The 21,671-nt window shown below is 34.1% G+C and overlaps 1 long non-coding RNA gene across 1 annotated transcript; it reads right to left on the minus strand.

The window, feature by feature from the left end:
- Positions 1-1,113: 1,113 nt before the first annotated feature.
- LOC144284443 (uncharacterized) lies at positions 1,114-4,430 on the minus strand. The gene is made up of 3 exons (XR_013352878.1): positions 4,318-4,430; positions 1,399-1,564; positions 1,114-1,252 (listed from the first exon to the last, which is right to left on the minus strand). It is a non-coding gene; the product is annotated as an uncharacterized LOC144284443 (long non-coding RNA).
- Positions 4,431-21,671: the final 17,241 nt, after the last annotated feature.

The raw sequence follows: 21,671 nt of genomic DNA on the forward strand, positions 1-21,671 counted from the left end.
GGGTGCCGTGCATTCATCTGATCACATTTTCTTCAGTGGTACTGACCAGCTGAACTTCTGCCCTTTCTTTTACTCTGTATTCATTTCCAGAATCCTAGGCCACAGCACAGAAAGATATGCTGGTTTATCTACCCACAGCCAGAGGAGCCTGAGGGATACTTATTTCATAGCTAATGTTGGGTGGATAAACTTGTTTATAAATATTGATGGATACCCATGTCTTGTTACTAAGCATTCTGAAAGAGACTGCATAACTTCCCTCTAGGGGTTTGTTTGTTTGTTTTTTCCACAGTGATATCATGAAATTAATGCAACAAATTTTCTTTAATACTACTTATACTTACATAGTAAATTGTAGGGTAAAGTCCAAAGAACACCTTTAAGAAGCATGAAGCCAAAATGTAACTTGAGGAATTCTAATTCAGTTTGGCTATCCCTCTACCGCATATAATGGACAACCCTTCCTACTGTTATTTCCTTAGTTGATTCACATTTTCAGTGTTGTTTCTTTATGTTCCTTATGGTTGTCCACATTTGTAATGGACTCTGAGGTGAGGCAAGTCATACCCAATGATTTCTAGCACAATTTCATGTTCAAATATATGGGCAAGATTTTTTTTTTGTAATCTCAGTTGATTAGCTGATATCTCCTTGTTTTTGTGGCAGAGTCGTTAATATGTATGTCTTTTTACTAAATATCAGTACCTTATATTGCATAATACATCCAGATGCTCATTTGTGTATCATTTTTTCTTCCCTACTCGCATTGGTATGTAACTCTGTTAGAACGAAGTTGCTTACTGCCTTATTCACCACTATAAACTTACTACCCAGGAAAGTAGAGTATCATGAACAGGTCATGTTTATCACAATAGCATAAGGTTGTTCCACACTGGATCTATTGATGTAATATACCACAAATAAATACAAGAGAAAACCTGTATAATTATCACTTTAAATGCACAAAGAATGTTAGGAAAAATTTAAGATCCATTCATGATGAAAGACTTTAGAAAAGCAGTATAGAAAGGAAGCTTTTAAACTTGACAGAGGGTATCTAAAAGAAAAAAAAAACAGCTAACTTTATAAAACTTTATTTAGAAATAAGACATACGGAAATGGAGATAATCTTTGTTCATATATTGAGGAATTCAGAATCATTAAGTTGTCAATTGCCCTCAGTTGATATCTATATTCAATGATGTAATTGCAGTCAAAATCCCAATGAGAGTTTCATGCTTCAAAAGCAGATCTAAAATTTTATAGAGAGGAACAAAAAATCAATAATAGCAAAAGCATTCTATATGAAGAAAACGGTAATCAGATATCAGAACTATATATAAGATTTAGGTAATTAAAATAATGAGATGTTTCTGCAGGAAGAACAGAACCACATACATAAGGAAGCTCAGCATATGGTACAGAAGTGGAATTACAGATGCGTGGGAAAGGATAGATCCTTTCATAAATGGTGCTGGGGAAATTAATTATTCATATGAAGACAAATACAACTTGATTCTTCTTTACAGCATGCATAGAGTTAGATTCCAGGAAGATTAAATATCTGTATATAAAAAACAAAATATATAAAAGTTTAAAATACAATATAGTAATGTATCTTTGTATTTTTGAAGAAAGGGGTTTCTTTAACAAAATATAAAAAACAGTACCCATAAGAAAAAAATTTTGTAAATTCAATTTTATTAAAGTTAAGAACTTCTTTACACTTATATAACTGTCAAGGTTAGTAACCAATATAAAGAATTTCTACAAGCTAGTTAGAGAGAGAGAGAAAGAGAGATGATAGATACATAATAGATATGTTTAAAACAGATGAAGGTCATACAAAGCAATTTGGAGAGAGAAAATATAAACATTTAATTAGTTTATATAAGAATGCTCTATTTTATTAGCAATCAAAGAAACATAATCTTTTTAAAAATACTGTGTGATACCCACTAGATTGGCAAAAGTTTAAAACTCTGGCAGTGTAATGGGATGTTGAGCAAAGGAAACCTTAATCCTCTGTTGATAGGATTTATACTGGTACAACTGCTTTATTGTTGTTACACAAAGTTAAACTTGTATATACATAATGTAGTCCAGATTGTCAGGGCCCTTCCTTTACCAACATAGTCAACCCTGGATGTGAGCAGCGGCTCAGGTACAGGTTCCAGACATGCTAATGGCTTTTAAAGCATCTGCCAGGAGTTTGCTCAGCCTATGCTTGGATCAAGCTGGCAGTGCCAAGGTTTTCATTGCCCGCCAGACCAATCCTGAGCAATGAGGGGCAGAAAGTGTTGGATAATTAACCTAGCTTTCCTACCCCTTGAAAGGACACTTCTGAGGTAAGTTTGACAGCCCCTTGAAGGTTCCCCATGGGAATTGTGTTCCAGTTGCCCACAGTAGTGACCACTCATGAATACACCACTTAGGGACATTCCTTCTTTATCTGCCTCATTTCCCTATTGCTTTCCCACGCTTCCTGGAATAACAACTCAAATAAACTCATGCATCCAAATTCTCATCTCAAGATCTGGATTTGGTGGAATTCAAACTAAAGCACTCTATGATGTGGCAGATCCACTCCTAGATAAATACTCTAGAAAAATGCTTGCATGCCTGCATCCATATATAATTATAATACTCTTTATAGCAGCATGGTTTGTGATAAGAAAAAAATGTAGTAACTAAATGTTCATTAATGGAAGGATAGATAAATTGTGATATAACCATTTAAAGAAATACCATACATGAGTAAAAACAAGTGAACTATAGCCATATTAATTGACCTCAATAAATTATAGAAACATAAAGTTGAGAGGAAAAAGATGCTAAGAATACATACTGTATTTTTGTTAAATTCAAAAACAAACTGAACAATATACTGACAAGGGTTTATAAATACATGTAGTAAAATTTTAAAGCAAAGCAGAAAAAAGACAATAAATCAAAATCCAGTCAGCAGCTACCTCTAAGAAGGAGGCCAGGGAGTGAGTGGAGAAGGACCCCATGAGGGCCACTAAGCATTGGGAGGTCATATTTCTTAGGTCAGGTAGTAGGTTCATGGGTGCTTGTTTTAATATTATGCTTCATGGCTCATTCATTTATTAATACATTTTTTAACTGTGACACATATCTCAGATACAATAAGAACACTTATTAAATCTCATGTTTTATTTTGTGGAAAGTATGTGATACAATATAGTAAAATACATCAGTTAGTTGATAGATATGATTATTACACCCACAGGCTTTATATATTTTCATGGGTTTTCTGGTTCATGTTTTTTATTCTGCAATGTCTGTAAGATATATGAAGACTCTTTAATAGAGAAAATTTTCTTCAAACATTTCCACTCTTTAGGCTTCTTTGAGTAGAATTTTAATATGACAACTTAGATTTCTCAAATCAACAGCTGACACACCTTATAGATGTTCTAATTGGCAACAATATGTCAAAATTGGTGATAATACATTTTTTATTTCTTATAGATTTTAGTTCTGTATATCCTAACTTACCTTTGCTCTACCTAAAATTTATGTGACATTAACAAACTGTGTTACTAAAATGACACAGAGTAAAATAACTTGCAAATAAAAGGTGCACCTTGGCAGTGACTTTTCTTTTCTTTCCTTTCCTTGTCTTTTCCTCTTTTTTTTGACTTAAAAGTATATGTTGTTAGAATAAGTATGTATTTTATATAGATAAAAATTTCTGTTGTGATGGCTATATATTAGCAAGCCATATTTAATGAAAAAATATCTGGTCTAACTTTCTAAATTTAAATCCATTTTAAAAATCTGTGATTTTACGCAGTGAGAATGAAGCATAGTCCTGTGCCTAAAAGCAAGTGGCTGAAGTTACAATAGGGCCTTATGTGGAAAGAGGAGGTCCTATGTAAAGGAAAGGCTACGTGCATTATCTTCTTCCAACATGCTATTACCATTTATATAAAGCCATTCGATGAGACTGTGAAATAAATTAAAATATATTTTGAAAGTCTGTGTTTTACAATGATAAGATAAAAATGTCAAAAATAAAGCGATGTACCAGCTAGGAAACTGACCTCAATACTTCCTTATTTCTCTAACTAGATCTACAAATAATTTGTTAAAAATTATTCAGCAAAGGATTAATATGGAACATAAACCCTGGATTTGTGATTTTAATAGTGATGAGAGAGCCAAGAAAATTACCTGGAAAGCACAGATACCCTGCATTGATTTAGTATAAGGTATCCATAGCAGACTTGTGCTGATTCCTGTAAGGATGGAAAATGAAAACATGACCAGTATTTGCAAACATAGAAGTACCTGTCCACTTTGAGAAGCATACACATGGAGCCAAAGATACCACTGGATGGATCATCGCACCTTTTCAATTATTTTTCTCTGTATTTCAGATGCATACATCTTGAATTTTGTCTAAGGAGAGAGGGGAGATATAGATTTGGTGTTTCTTTTCTACCATATTTATGACCCTTCAAAAGGATATTTTTGATGTTAGAAAAGAAAGACAAAACAAAGAAAGAAAAATTGCTTTGATGTAGGAAAATCCTTTGTTTGACATGCCATGTCTTTTCTAATAAGTGCCAAAAAGTTTGGAAAATGGTGAGAAAGATGACTTTTATTGTGTACTTATATTATGCCAAGAATTGTAAGAAACTAAATTTTTCTTTCTAAAACTTTTTTTTGTAAAAAAATCGGAATCCTGAAGCAACACAGTATAATAAAAAATGGCTTGTATTCACATATAGCTTTTATAATTTATTAAGCACTTTTTCTTACCTGGGGAGAAGGAAACCAACATTTATTGTATGCTGACTATGTGCAGTTCGGAAGGATGAAGTTTTATAGATAAAAAATTAATTCCTTATGATATATTTAAGAGACAAGTATTATTTATCCTATATTTCAGATAAGCACACAGATATTAGAAAATGTGAATGGTTTGTCCAAAGTCAGAGTCAGAAAGTGTTGAAGCTGCATTTCCAACTCAGAACTTCTGCTGGAGAGCCTCTATTTTGCATGGGTTGTCTCTAAATCAGGCAGCAGCTATTAAGATACCAAACACCTGCAACTTACGAAAAGGCAAAACTGCCTTGGACTTGTTGTCCAAGTCTCTGTGTTTGGCGTCAGAGCACCCAAGAACCTTGATCCATTCTATTCCATGCTTATATTTAGCAAAGGAGTTCATAAAAATTAAACCGTGAATTTTAAGAAGGAGATACGCTTCATTTTTATTGTTTTGCAGATGAGATTCCCATCTCTTTGGGGAATGACACTGATTTATAATAAAGTTATTCCAACCAGTTAAAAGCCCACATTGGTGGAAACAATCAGAGACTAGACCCAAAAGAGAAAATCCCATAAAAAGGAGAAATAAACAAGCCAGAGTCTATTACTGAAAATACTGAGAAATTTGAGACAAAGGGAACTTGCAGAGTTCCTACTAAGCAACAACTGAAAACGAATGAGTCTGGAAAAATAAAGTACAAGGCTTTCTTTGGTATTTCAGGAATTTTGCTGCCACCTTGATGGGGAATTCTTCTACAAACTCACACTGTAGCTCTTGAACTCTCAAATATTAATTAGAATGGCTTTGAGAAGACTCTACTGTTTGTCAAACCAGTATCCATACTGTACTTAATTTGGCATAATTCAAAGACTATTTCCTGTAAGCAAATAGAAAACAGAAAAAAAAATCTCTTTTCATAAGACTCTACTACTGAAATGATGTTGAGACATCCTACCCTGGACAATGCCCATTTGTTCCTGGAATGCACTTAGTTTTCCCAGTTAGTAAGACTGATTCCTTTATCTTTAGCCATTTGGTTTTTCCTAATGTGGAAGAGTCTGGGAAGTAAACTGACTGTGATTCTAAAAATATTTCCTTTCACATTTCCTTGAATTTCACCTCGGGGTACACAGGACTGCACCATAAAACTCAAGTTCACATACATACTCCAGTGTTATCTGCTCTGCCAAGTACATACAACATTTTGAAAGAAACAAATGGTACATTTTTTTCATTGCTCATATGTTTGATGAACCATACTTCAACTAGAGAAGATGGAGTGGGATGAAATGATGAAAGACAGGAGCCACAGAGGCTGAAAAGTGACCTAGAAATCTTAATTTTAGCAATCATAGCTGTGGCCGAATTCAAGTTTACAGCAGCAGGGGTGAAATTATAGTACAAATTACCATGCTAGGCTAGAGAAATTATTCTCTGCTGCATGGTTATTAAGTGATAGATAAATAAATAACACTGTGGGACTGATTGACAAAATATAAGTGACCTAAAAGCTAAAAGGGGCACCATGCAAATAGTACTGTGCAATCACTAGGCATTTTCAAACTGAAATGAAATTTGTCACAGTACAGAAATCTTCAAATGGTATCGCAAGCTATTGCTAAAGTTGCTCACAGGAGTAATCCCAAGGAATTTGTGACTGAAAAAACCCAACATGTTTTGGTGTTTATTTTTATTTTTGAAGAAGGCCAGTGATGATGCATGATGATTAGAGCCATGTGCCAGAATTGTTTTTCAAATACTGGAGTTCAGCAATTTTAGAGGCTTTTCTTTCCACATTCTGACATCTCCAATATCTGAAATATATAAACGTATCAGATCAACATGTTTTATACTTTAAATTTACACAGTGTTGAATATCCAGTGATTTCTTAGATTTTATGAATTATGGTAGTAATGGCATTGTGCATAATTCCTCTCTTTTGCTCTTAAAAGTATGGGAAACTTATTAGCATAAAAGGTACAATTTACTGCCACTGAACACGAGTGCCCAGGTGTTGCACATGGCATTCAACCCCCACAGGCTTTGTTAGCTGACAGAGCTCCTTGGCCCCAGATAGTCTTGGAGTGCAATGAAATGACAAACTACAGTAGGAAATGGAACTGATGGTCACTTTTTAAAGTGCCATTCCACTGGGGTATAAGGATAACTACTTGAGAAAGTACCTAGTTGATGCTGTTGAGCAATTTATGTTTCCTTTTTAAATTTGCCAAGTCTCAGTACTGTCCAATAATACTAAATCTTCTTTGTAGATGATATAGAATCTGAATTTAACCAATGTATCTTTGATTTAGCTTATTGCTAAACAAGTGTTTGAGAACTCAAAAGGTGTAATATCTCCTACTATCTCTGTTGTCCCAAAGCTAAAGTCGGATAGGGACACAAGAGAGATCTATATGTGTTCGAAATTGTACTACATTTGCAAAATTACAAAAAGGAGCAATGGGTCAAGGATTTGTCCACTGGGCTCTAGAATGGGTACATTTAATGAAACAAACCTTCTGTAATGGCTTTCTTTGTGAGCTAAAATCTTCACTTCTGGTGGAAATATTCACTCCATAATCAGAAACAGTGGAAATATGTCATTAATTTGTCAAAAGGTGGAGGTTCCAAAAAGTCAAAGTTACCAATTGTACCAACCATAATAAAATATTAATTTTGGATTTAGAAAAACACGAGCATCTGAAGGACAAGGCATGGAATGAAATTATACTGGTTGAATCTTTTTCATTAACTAAAGAGTACAGATTATATTCCACAGTCCAGCCATTTTTCTTTCTCTGCCACCAGAGGACAAACACATCTTCCAGCTAAGGATGTGCGTGTTCGTGCCAAGGGACATGCCCATGGTTACAAGAGGTGGTTTCCCAGAGAGCAGGGTAAAGATGATGGCAGGGCTCTGACTCCAGGTCCAGGACTTTTGATTATGATATTAAACTTTGGTATTGGTATCTGGAAATGCATACCAGTTGTTGTTGTTGTTGTTTTGCATACCAGTTTTGTCTGCAAAAATATAGACTATCTGAACAACTTGAACATTTTAGCTGGTTTTTGTGCTGCTTCTCATAGAATCAAAAATAGATTTTTAATAATTTATAACTTTTGGCCTCACTTTATATCTCTTGTATTCTTTTCTATTATTTACTCACAAACTATTTTCTCAAAAAAATGTTTAAATGCATTTTTCTGAGAAATTATAGCTCATTATTAATGTCAACTTCTCCCTCTCTCAAGGAAAATGTTCAATTTGCTACTGGGAATGACACAATTTACTGCAATTCAGAAAACCCGTAATGATGGATAATGCTTCAGAGGTTGACCCTGGAGCAGTATCTTGCCCCTCATGGTGTTTGTATCTGATATTTGACACAAATGCTGGGCTGGGCACATTTTTGGGTTCGCAACATTATACTTACCTTGCTTATTTAATATGAAAATAAGAATTAGTTTAGAATAGAATTAGTTATAAAAATTAGTTTTGTTTTTGTTTTTGTTTTTTTTAAATCAAGGATTCTCTAGGTGGTGCACCGCCTCCTGAAGAGCTGAGATTTTTTTTTTTAAAGATTTTATTTATTTATTCATGACAGACACAGAAAGAGAGAGAGAGGCAGAGACACAGGCAGAGGGGGAAGCAGGCTCCATGCAGGGAGCCCGACGTGGGACTCGATCCCGGATCTCCAGGATCACACCCCAGGCCGAAGGCGGCACTGAACCGCTGGGCCACCTGGGCTGCCCTAAAAATTAGTTTTGAATCAGCTGCTGAGAGCAAGTCTTAGTAGAGATCAGAATCTGGTTGAACATTGTCTTTGGTTCTACCTGCTTCTACAGGTTTTTGAGTTCCCTTACTTCTTGCTTTGTAATAACCACATTCTTCTCAAATGCCCAATGCCTTCATTCTTTCTGTGATTCATCCAATCTCCTATTTAACTGACCAGGGTTTCTCCTAGTCCCCAAATCAATGTTTAGAAATCCCTTGCCCTGTTATCTCAGAGTTCTGACTTCCTACTAGCTAATTGAACAAATTCATCAACATCTGTTGATGTTATATAACATCTGTTAACACATCTTCTTTATAGTATAGTTAACCAGAGTCTACAGTCATATTTTTGCGTTTGAGTCCACAGAGCCAATACTTACAGGATTAGTTCTTGGTTCATGTGAGGTGCAAATTGCGTCCCTGAAGATGACACACTAGAACCAGAGCATTTGCTTTAATGTAGAATTGCCATAATATTTATAAGTCTGTAAGCATGATAGTGGGCTATAGAACATTCTGGAATCCTTCATTCTAGTATGTAAGCAGATGAATAACCACCAGATTGGGAAATAAGACAAAGGAAGGCTGTTCTTATAGAAGAACCACAAAGATTCCAATTGCACCAGACTCAGCTCGTGGGTTCCAGTAATAACTCTATTTCCTGTACTTCCCAAATATTTTCCTTTCAAATATTTTGTTTCACAATATCTATAAATACATAAATATCCCAGAAATTAGAACACTTTTTGCATACATCTACCAGTCCCAGGCTGGACCTTACTTCTGGAAATTTGTTTATTTACTTGTCTACATGTATATCAAAGCAACACATGCTTATAGTGTAAAAAGGAAGACAGAGGGAACATAGTACTAAATCCTTTTTCATTATTTTTTTTCTAAATCCTTTTTTAAAAGATTTTATTTATTCATTCAAGAGAGACACACAGAGAGAAGCAGAGACATAGGCAGAGGGAGAATCAGGCTCCTCAAGGCGGGGCCCAACGTGGGACTCGATCCTGGGACTTGGGAATCATGCCCTGAGCCAATGACAGACGCGCAACCACTGAGCCACCAGCCATCCCAGTATTAGAATCTTTGATTAGATGTTGAATAAGCTCTGTCTGAACCTCCCCAATCTTAAATTCCACTCACTAAAAGCAGGTTTCTACTACTGTTTCTGTTTCATAATTATTTCATAATTATTACTTACAGACTTCTTGTTTTACAAAAAAATGAGAAAAAAAATTCTCTCTCCAGTTACCTATATACTTCATCTGAAAAGTTACACCTCCATTTTTGGTAGAAACATTGTTAAAGATTTAGTTTGTTTTGACTTTGAAACATTTTCCCCTTGAGCCAAGTAGCATATTGCTTCTGTTATTGTGTAGTTACCACTACTTGTTCTCTTCTCCTGATCTTTTTCACTCTCTATTTTGACACACTTTCTTCTCATCTTCCTTTTCCTCTTCCTCTTCCTTCTTCTAACCTTGCTGGGGTTAGCAATTACTTTTTAAAAATTTTCCTAGTTTTCCATATACCCATAAGGATTATTTCCCAGTATATCTGTTAGATGACTATTAATTTTTCTCTGAACATTTTTTATCAGCTTTTTTCAATTAATTAATATTGTCTTCTTTCTACTTCAATATTAGTGAGTATATTTGAAATTTTCTTCTACTCCTTGGATTGTCTCTGTTTCTTGAGTCCCTTTTATAGTGTTTTCTTATATTCGTCTCTGTATTTCAGGTTGGAGCCTTTCCTATAATCTAGGATGATTTTGGCTGCCATTTATATTAAAGAATAGGCCATAAGAAGGTACCTGAAGCCCATGCTAATCATCCTCAAGGAAGAAGAAACTGAGAGCTTTTCCTCTAAGATCAAGAACAAGACAAGAATGTTCACTCTTACCACCTGTATTCAATATAGTATTCAAAGTCCTAGCCACAGCAATTATGCAAGAAAAAGAAATAAAAGTCATCCAGATTGGTAGGGAAGAAGTAAAACTTTCACTATTTGCAGATGACATGATTCTATATACAGAAAACCTTAAAGATTTCACCAAAAGAACTACTAGAATGGATAAATGAATTCAGTAAAGTCACAGGATACAAAATTGATATACAGAAATTGAATTTCTGTACCCTAATAATGAAGCAGCAGAAAGAGAAATTAGGAAAGCAATTCCATTTATAATTGCACCAAAAAGAATGAAATACCTGGGGGGGGGGAGAAAATTGGAAAAGTCTATTTACAAGGACAGAGCTTGTTATCAGTGAGCTGTGTTCTAGAATGATAAAAACATAAACTGGCAGTTTCATGGAGGCATAGAAATGTCTATTTTTGTGGGTCTACTCTGGGACAACTCAAAGAAGAATCCTTGTTATCACTATGAAAACTTTAACCACCACTGGACTGATGTCCTCCAATCCAGGATCTCACTAGATCAATTTTTCCATAACACAAAGTTAAAGCCCCTTGCAGTATTTAGGGCATGTTTGTAAATGCTTGTGTGGAGGAGGAGAGGCATCTGCATATCTAACCATTCTTTATACTGATGTCCAGTCAGTCCCTCTAGATTCAACCTTGAGATTCCTGCCCCTTTCCAATTCACCCAGTTCTTTCTACACCAGAGCCTTTTCGTGACTCTGTGGAGTGGATCACCCTGATTTTTTCTGTGCAGAAATGTTGAGTTTCACATATTTTCTTCTTCTATGTCAGTTGCTAACCTTTAGTATCTTCTTAAAATTTGGTGATATCTTTTAATAGCTCTTGTCTCTTCATCTATGCTTTTTGTCCTTAAGAGTTTATTCTTTAAAAAAAATTCTCTACTTATTACTTTAGTAGAATTCAATGAAAGAGTAATATGAATACATATGCTCGAACTGACCACTTTTTTTTTTACTAGCTGTTCCAACACACAACATTTTTAATTGCCAAGAGAGGCTTGGTGGTATCTATAGCATGATCTTACAGTAACTTGATCATGATAAAACTATGGTGTATTGTATGATAGTCAGAAACTGATAACTTACTATTTCATGAAAATATCTAATTATTATGATTATAAACTACTGAAAGTTTGAGATATTGTCTGTCTGATTTTTATATTTGTAATACAGACTAAAATAGCAATTAGAGATTTTTAGTGATTCAACTTTGAAGTGAAGTCTTTAAATTGTTCATATTTTAGATTTTGTTTTAATTTTTTTTATTTATTCATAAGAGACAGAAAGAGAGAGGAAGAGAGAGAGAGAGAGGGAGAGAGAGAGAGAGAGAGAGAGAGACAGGCAGAGGGAGAAGCAGGCTCCATGCAGGGAGCCCAACGTGGGACTCGATCCTGGGTCTCCAGGACCAGGCCCTGGGCTGAAGGCAGCGCTAAACCATTGAGCCACCCTGGCTGCCCCATATTTTAGATTTTTGAATCATTTTAGTTTAAGGATACTCTGAAATCACAAGGCATTGTCTTTAAAAGAAAAAAAAAATGTTAAGCAGTTACAACTAACTGATATGAATAACAATTATTTTGAGTACAGTGAAACAAAAAAAATGATACAGAAATAAACAGAAAGTAGGATAAAAATAAAATTTATTCATAAATAATGGAATCAAAGGAGGATTTTGTGGAAAATATAATATAACTACTGATTTTAATAACCAACTTCAAAGTTTGGAGTTGTCAGTCTCATTGTTCTCATATTGATTTTACAAATAGAAAATGTTATAAATTTGAACTTAAAAATACAGAAAAGAGCACTTTAATCTTTTTTATAAGATGAGTTTCTACATGAATAGTGTGATTAGGAAAAAAATATTTCTTGGCCAATAAAAAAAAGAGAAAAAGGGAAAAAATTGAGAACTACATAATGATCTATAAATTCTATTCTAACCCTACTCGTCTCTTCAATTACTCTGTTTCACCTCATCCATAAAATTGTAATAATAATACCTGCTCTTACAGAATTATGAGGATCAAATTAGGTGCTGTATGAGGAACTATAAATTCCTTTAGATATGTAATTTATTATTACTAATCAAATCTGTGGAAATGTTAAGAAAAGTAAAAAGTCCATGACATTATCACATACCTTGCAATTTTCTCCTTCCACTACCAACATTCCTATACAGTCTTCCCTATGTGTCTTCCTATAATTTTTAATACCAGCCCAAATAGTAGTGTAACTCTAGTCACGTGGTCAAATCACATTTGCTGCCAAAAGCTGCCTCCCATAGAAGAAGCTCATGAGATATAATTATGCAATTACTAAACTTCTTACAGTGGTGCCATTCCTTTGCCAGGAGATTTCAGAGAAAACCGAACCCAGAAGGTGGAAGTCTTCTGTTGTTTCAATGGAGCTCCTTAATATTATCTATGTAGGAGGGAAATGCTAAGAATATAGATATGCAATTCTGTTCAAAATATTTGTGAAATACTACTTCTAGTTTCACTCCAATCTACTTTTTCAGCTTTGCAATCTCAAAACTCCCCTTTTAAAGAGAATGAAGATCAGAGATATTCATCCAGTGAGATGTGTTGGGTTTTTAAATTTTTTCTCAGTGGTCTTTAATAAATCTTCCAGATTTTCTGAACATATATGAATTCATTTCATATTTTCTTTGTGTGTCAGAGAGACAGGCAGAGGGAGAAGCAGGCTCCATGAAGGGAGGCCAATGTAGGACTTGATCCCCGGACTAGGATCACGCCCTGAGCCAAAGGCAGGCGCCCAGCTGCTGAGCTACCCAGGCATCCCAGAACTCCTTTTGGTCCACTTGAGTCTAAAGATCATTTGCTAGAGGAAGAAAAATCTGTGGAGATAATCTTATCTGCACTTCTTGAAGTCTATTAAAATCTCATACAAATATTTGTGAGTTCCTGTTTTTCCATTATAAATACAAGAATATATAATAACAACAAAAATAACCATGGCCAGTGTCAAAAGAGTCCAAAATTTGCTATCTGGTTTTGAGACAGTGTCCCATATAGTGTCTGTATTACTGGTAGTGGATGCTCAAATTAAGGAGCATCTCTGTCATGGTAAGGTATCACCTGGATCTGATTCTAGCCAAGTATTATTTTGTTCTTCCTTTCTGCCCTGGCTTTTGAAGTATGTTTACTCTGTGATGTCTAATGACAGGCAGATTGGATCTCTCCTTAATTGTTGGTGATTTGTCAAGTACAAGAAATGAGTGAGTGAGCTTCACTGAACTGTATCCATTGGAAGCCCATGAAACTATATGTTTATAATGGAAATGTATAAAATGGACACAGTAACTGTGGTTTGCACTGTTTTAAAGACAACAAAATTTCTGATTCCTGTGATCTGCTTTCTTTTCAGAAAACTAGGTAGGAGAAATCCCAGCACAAGTGACATGTATCACTGGATAAGAATACTTTATTCCATGAGTAGGCTCTTAATGTCTCTTTCACATGACAAGTATGCCTTGACTTCAGAAGCCCAATACTAAATTTTAAAAACATTACTGAAAAGGCTTTCACCATTGAGCCCAGAAAAGAGGAGATTCTGATAAGTAGTTTAATATTTATTTTTTAAAAAGCGTTTGTTCTTCATACACAAAATGAAACCATCAACGATCATGAAGAGGCCTTAATTCTGACATGTAATTCTATAAACCATATTTTATTTAACATAGTAGTTGAAGAAGGCCACTTAGGTTAATATCAAGTTACTGTTTCACCATTTTAAAAAATATTTCTTATTTACTTTTGAGAGAGAGCAGAGGTATCAAGAGATAACACGAGTGAGGAGGAGAGGCAGAGAGACTCCTCACCAAGCAGGGAGCCCCATGCAGGGCTTGATCCCAGAAATCATGACCTGAGCAGAAGTCAGAAGCTCAACTGACAGATCCACCCCAGAGCCCTTTACCAATTTTTAATTAAATAGATTATTAAAAGGTGCTTGAAACCACACTAGATATATTATTTTGAGGTTTGTTTTTTGGTTTTGTGTTTCAAAACTTACATTGTAAACTTACATTTACACTTTCTGTGCTTAAAATAGGCGTCATTATGATGTATAAAAGTGTGTGAAGGTACACACCATAAGGATCAGACCAACTTAATTCTAGAAAATTAAATGACATTTAATTTTTTTTTAAATGACATTTATATATACTATTTCCCTCCATAGGGAAATCATTAGAAAAAAAATGTCCATTTAATATCCTTTTAAGTTCTTTAATGTGAGTCATAGCCTTAACTGATGGACAAGAGGACACACACTCTCTACCCAGAGTTTGAACTTCATTTAAAACTCATCTGAAAATTGGCCACATGGCCTCTGTTGTAGTATGGACACCCTGTTAACTCTCAACACACTAGAAGTCAATAATAAGAAGATAACTTTCTACTTAACCTATGCATTATTTGGAGGTCTGTTTTTAATTTACAAGTGCTTAGAGATTTCCTGTTATCTTTTTGCTATTGACTTCTGGGTTACTTTCATTAAGATCTAATAACCTACTTTTATGATTTTGATTATTTCACATGTTAAAATAGTTTTCCCTCCTAGGATATGGTCTATCTTGATCAGTGTTCCAAGTGCATTTGAGAAAAATGTATATTTTTTTTGTTGGGTTAAATATTCTATAGATGTCACTCTTATGTGGAATTTAAGAAACAAAACAAAGAAGCAAAATTTAAAAAAGAGAGAGAAGCCATTAGCAGACTTTAAACTATTGAGAACAAACAGATGCTTAACATAGGTGAGGTGGGTAGAAGGTTTGGTGAAATAGGTTATGGGGATTAAAGAGTGCACTTGTCATGATGAGTACTGGATGGTGTATGGAATTGCACAACTATGTTGTATACCTGGCACTAATATAACACTATATGTTAACTATACTGGAATTAAGATTTTCAAAAGGTAAAAAACCCTAAAAACAACAAAAAAGAAAATATTTTATATGTTAAATTGTGGTTGAAAGATCTGCTTTCCACTCATTCATATGGTTGTTGGCAGGACTTGGTTCATTATGAGTTATTGAAGAGAGATCTATTTGTCCATCAATTAAGGCAGTGACTCACTTTCAAGACAGTATGTTAAAATTTATGTGATGGGGCTAAAAAGCAGTGCTTAGAGGGAGATTCATGGCATTAAATTCTTATATTAGAAAAGAAAAAGTCTTAAGTCAATAGAAATTACCATTTTTAAAAAGTAGAAAAATAAAAGCAAATAAACCCAAAGCAAATTGGGAGAAAGAAACAATAAAGATTAGAACAGAAATGAATGAAATGGAAACCCAAAACCAATAGGGAAAAATCAATAAAAAGTAAGAATTTGTTCTTTGAAAAGATCAATAAAATTTATAAAATTTAGCAATACTGACAAAGAAAGAAAGAGAGAAGAAACAAATTTTCAAAATTAGGAATAAAAGAAAGGATACCATTACATTCTGAAGCCATTAAAATGACAGTAAGAGCATACCACAAAGAAATATGTGTACTTGAGTCACAAATTTAGATAAAATTGACCAAACCTTGAAAATCACTAACTACCAAAACTCACTTAAGTTGAAAGAGATAACTTGAGTGGCATAAATATTAAAGAAATTGAATTCATAGTTTAAAAAATTTCCAAAAAAGGAATTACCAGATCTAGATGATTTTCTGGTTAACCTTATCAAACATTTAGCAAGTAAATAAAACCAATTTTGCATAATTTTTTCAAGAAACTAGAAAAGGAGGAAATATTTAGTAATTCATTTCATGAAGGCAGAATTACCCTGATAACAAATCAGGCAAACACATCACAAGAAAAAAAAATTCAGACCAATATCCTCATGGACATAGATGCAAAAATTATTAACAAAAGTTTAGCTGAGTTCAGCATTATATAAAAAAATTATACATCATGAGTAGTGGGGGTGCATTACAGGGATTCAGGAGTGGTTTGATGTTCGAAAAAACAATCAATGTTATCCACCATATGCAGTAGCCTAAAGAAGCAAAACCTATGAGCATATCAATTGATATGAAAAAAAAAAAAAACTTGACAAAAGTCAAACATCCATTCATGATATAAAAACAAATATTCAAGCAAAGCAGGAATGGAAAGGAACTTCCTCAACCTGAAGATGGGCATTTGCCAAAACCCACAGGTTAACGTCCTACTTACTGGTGAAAAACTGAATTGTTTCCCCCTAAAGTTGGGAGTCAGACAAGAATGTTCACCCTCACAACTTTTGGTTAAAGTTGTAACTAAAGCCCAAGCTAGTGCAATAAAGTAAGAACAAGAAATAAAAGAGGGCACTCATACTGAAGAGCAGTAAATAAAATATTCCTATTTGCAGGCATCATGATTGTAGAAGTAAGTAGTTAAGTAAGAACATAGATTACAAGGTCAACACAAAAATCAATGACATATCTACATAGTAGCAATGGACAACTGGAAATTAATATTTTAAAAAGCATTTACCATAATTCCCAAACAAATGCATGATTTTAGGATATAAACCCAAGAAAACTTGCATAGGATCTGTAGACTGAAAGCATACTTCCTATGAAAGCAATCAGAAAACAACCTAAATAAAGGAAGAGAAAGAACTTTTTTACGAACAGAAAACTCAACATAGTAAAGATCTTCATTCTTTCCAGATTAATCTACAGATGTGATGTAATTCCCAGCAGGGTTTTTTTGTTTGTTTTTTTTTGTTGTTTTGTTTTGTTTTGTTTTGTAATGTTGAAAAGTTGTTTCTAAAATTTATGTATAAAGTGAAAGAACTAAAATACTAAAGCAATGTTGAAAAAGGAAAATAAAGTTGGAAGAATCAGATTACTCAAGACTTACAATAAAGCTAAAACAAATAAGACAGTGGAATATTGGCAAAGGCATAGACTCATAGATCAATGGAACAGAATGGATAGTCTAGATATAGACCCACACCAACATGGCTAATTGATTTTTGACAAAACTGCAAAGGTTATTCAACAGAGAAGGACAGTCTTCTGTCCAAATTAAATTGGAAAGTTGGACATCAAAATTGGTAGGCAAATTGGTATGAAAAACAATGAACCTCCACTTAGACCTCATACTTTTTGCAAAAATTAACTTACGTGTAGATCATAGATCAACAGAGAAAGCCTAATACTCTAAAGTGTTGAGAAGAAAACATAGGAGAAAATCCTCATGATCTAAAGTTAGGCAAAGCATTCTCAGATGTGACACAAAAAACACAAACCGTAATATAATTGTTAGGTTGGGCTGCATCAAAATTAAATATGCTCGCTGTGTGGAAGTAACTACCAAGAAAACAAACAAACAAACAAACAAAAAACAATCTACAAACTGGAAGAAAATATTTACAAACTATTTATCTGGCAAAGGACTTGTATCCAGAATATATAAAGGACTCTCAAAACTCAATAAAAAACAAACAACCCAATTTAAAAATGGGCAAAAAAATTTGCAACAACAGGGGTGGAGCTAGAGATTGTTGTGCTATGTGAAATAGTCATACCATATGGTTTTACTCATAAGTAGAATTTAAGAAAAAAACAGATGAACATGGAAGAAAAAAGAGAGAGGGGTAAACCATAAAACAGATTCTTAACTATAGAGAACAAACTGAGGGTTGCTGTAGGGGAGATGAGCAGGGGGTGGGGGAATTGAGTGATGGAGATGAAGGAGGGCACTTGTGATGAGCACTGGGTATTGTATATAAGTGATCAATCACTAAATTCTACACCTGAAACTAATATTACACAGTATCTTAGCAACTAGAATTAAAAAAAAAACTTGAAACTACATAAAATAAATAAAATAAACATGCTATAAGAAAAAAATAAATTAAAAAAAAGAAAAAAAAGAAAAAAAAAGAAAAAAATAAATTTAAAAAATTAAAATGAGCAAAAAACTTGACCACATTATACCAAGAAGACATAGGAAGATATAAGCTGTGGGTGTCAGTAAATGCCCATTATCAAGCTTACAAAAACATGGTCAACATTATTAGCTGTTAGGAAAATATAAAGTTAAATCATAATAAAATACCACTGCACACCTATAAGAATGACTAAAATTAAAAAAATAATAATAATGACAACACCAAGTGCTGACTCAGCAATCCCATTCCTAGGCACTTACCCTACATAAATAAAAAAATATTATTCATGCAAAAACCTATACATGAGTGTTTATGGCAGCCCCATTAATAATTTCCTAAACTGAAAACAAAAATGTCCTTCAATAGATGAATGGATATACAAACTGTGGCATATCAATATAGTGAAATATTACTAGGCAATAAAAATAAACAAACTATTGATGCTAGAAACATCTTGGATATCAAAATCATCTACTGAGAGAAAGAAGCCAGGCTCACAATATTGCATACAGTATGCTTCTAGTATATGATGTACTTGAAAAGACTGTAGGAATGAAGGTCAGTGGTTGCCCAGGTTTTGGGCAAGGGGACGATATGATGAGAAGAAAGCAGTAAGGGAACTCAGAAATGGATATTGAGGCTGATGGAACCATTCTGTAACCTTACTGTGCGGTAAATCTATGGCTGTGTTAATAATACACAAAACTATACGCTTAAAACATTTTTTTGCTATAACTTAATTTTTAAAATACAGTAAGGAAAAAGCTCTTATAAAGAGTGAAATAACATATATATTAAAAAGGAAAGAGTATCAGCCATGGTGTCAAATTATAAAGTGTAACAATACCCAAAACATTTAAAATAAATCTTTGTTGGAAATTTGGAAATTTGAGGCATTTGAGACTTTTTTGTGAGTAAACATTGTTGAATCCCAATTCTTATTTCAGGACTTACCTGACGCTGTGGACATTCTCAACGGCAGGAGGGTGGTGACAGGCTGACAGAATGGAATGGAGTCTGAAGCAAAGCCATGCATGTATCTGACAGGGCAGCCTCAGGTGGAGGAACCAGCCTGCCACCCCAGATAACTGCCTCTGCAGGACACCAGTGACTACAGCTGAGACATGATGCTCTCAGCAGAACTGGTCAAAATCACCAACTTGTGGTCATTCTTTTTAAAATTAGGAAGCACTTGTGGAAAATGTCCCCCTTGCCTAATCTATTGGAGAAAGGGTGGGAAGAGATCTAAGAGCAGCCTAAAGCTTTTATGAAGGATGCATGTGTTTTTAAAATAGATAATGAAATGAGAGCAAGTCTAGACTGTGTTATGAAGTGAAAAAAAAAAAAAAGTTCCAAACAGCATGGTTAGCATGATCTCATTTAGTATAAAACAAATAAATGCAAGAAAAATATTTTTTAGATAAAGTATATTACTTGGAGGAATACCTTTGTTTATAAAATATATGTAGCCATTTAAACAAATGAGATAGCTCTTTAGGTACTAACATGATTTTGTCCAAGAGTTCCATGTTGCCTGAAGAGCATGTTGTTCTGAATGCATCCCTTTCTATTAAAAAATAACTTTGTGTAAATTTATTATAACAAATATGCTAATATAGAGATATTGATGATATAGATCTAGAGGCATATTGTGTGTGTGTGTGTGTGTGTGTGTGTGTGTGTAAGCATAAGAAAAATGAGAACTGTTAATAGGGTTTTCTCAAAGGTAGACATCCTTGTAGAGGATAAAGGAGAAAGAGAGTCCTTTTGCTTTTTATAATTTAAGAAAATACTTCCCATCCCTAATCTAAATATGCACACTTATTTCTTTTAACATGAAGGAAAAGACAAAAGTAGTAGAGTAAGTGTTAACATTGGTTCTCCTAGTCTGATAAAATGAGATATAAATGTTATCTGCTTTTTTGTGCTTTTCTGTGTTACCAATATTTTTACAGTAAATAAGTATAGCTTTTTCAGTTAAAACATTATTGAAAGTACCACTGAATAGAACAAACGATATTTGAGTCACAAACCCTTAATTATATATATATAATACCTTCATTATTTTAAAAATTAAATGCATCATGCACATTCTACCCCATGCATATTCTTAACCCAAACTTTTAAAAATTAGATAAGCCTAATCTTCTAAGATATCAAAAAGGCTTACAGAAATGTAAGAGATGTGTTCCAAAGTTGAAACAGGGTAGAAATATCTTCCTAACATTAAAAATATCACGTTTACCTTTCCTTTCCCCACAGATGCATATGAATCCACCCACATCCCGAACATTCCAGTTATTTATGGCTCACAGTTACATAGTCAAATGATGTGGTCGCACAGTCAGAATATGTAGATCTAGAGCTTTATAATGGGCAACCCCCATCTCAGTAGTTTATTTAAAAGAACACATGTGTATTTCTTATGCATACTACTTGCCCATCTATGGTTTCCTGGAACCCTGCCCTAACTTGTCTTTACTCAGGAACCCAGGCTGGAGAGCGCTCTCCCTCTGTACATGTGCTGGGAAAAGGAAGAGTGATGAATCACATTCTTGAGTTTTAAATAATCCTCCAGAAGTGACATGAGTCACTTCCTCTCACATTTTGTGAGCCAAAGCAAGTCAAACGGCCATACCTAACCATAAAGGGGTGGAAAAATCAGATCCGACCATTTGCTCCAGAGAAAAGCCAAAACCATTTGATGAACAGAACTAATGTCAACCATAGTCAGAATCACAAGATAAACAACAACTGACACCAGTAAGAATCCAATGGATTTAGCCCATTAAACTTACATTTTTCACATAACAGATTTGTTTTAAGTTGCATGGTAAAAAAACTTTACACTTTTTCTAGTGCCCCAAAACTGTTGTTCTTAAAAAAGGAACTTGAAAAATATTCTTTCATTTTTTCTAAAGAAAACAAAATAAAACGAAACAAGATCTTAAGCCAATTGGCCATTTTCAGGTATCAGACAGACATGACCCCGTAAGGGTAGAAAAATATGAGAAAAAAAGATTTCTATCAGGCTTAACCAGACTACTGCCATTAGTAAGATTTTTTAGAATTTTAATTTATTTGGTTTATTATCTAGATATATTTATTTATTTTACCAAAGTATTTTTGAATGCCTACTAAGAGCTGCGGGTTTTGCCAGGCAAATGCTGTCAACCCTTTGAACTCCTGTGATCAGTGTTAATATTTAAAAATTATGGGGTATCTGGATGTCTCAGTTGGTTAAGCATCTACCT

Source organism: Canis aureus, chromosome 1 (genome assembly GCF_053574225.1).
Source record: "Canis aureus isolate CA01 chromosome 1, VMU_Caureus_v.1.0, whole genome shotgun sequence".
In the NCBI taxonomy this organism is placed as follows: Eukaryota; Metazoa; Chordata; class Mammalia; order Carnivora; family Canidae; genus Canis; species Canis aureus.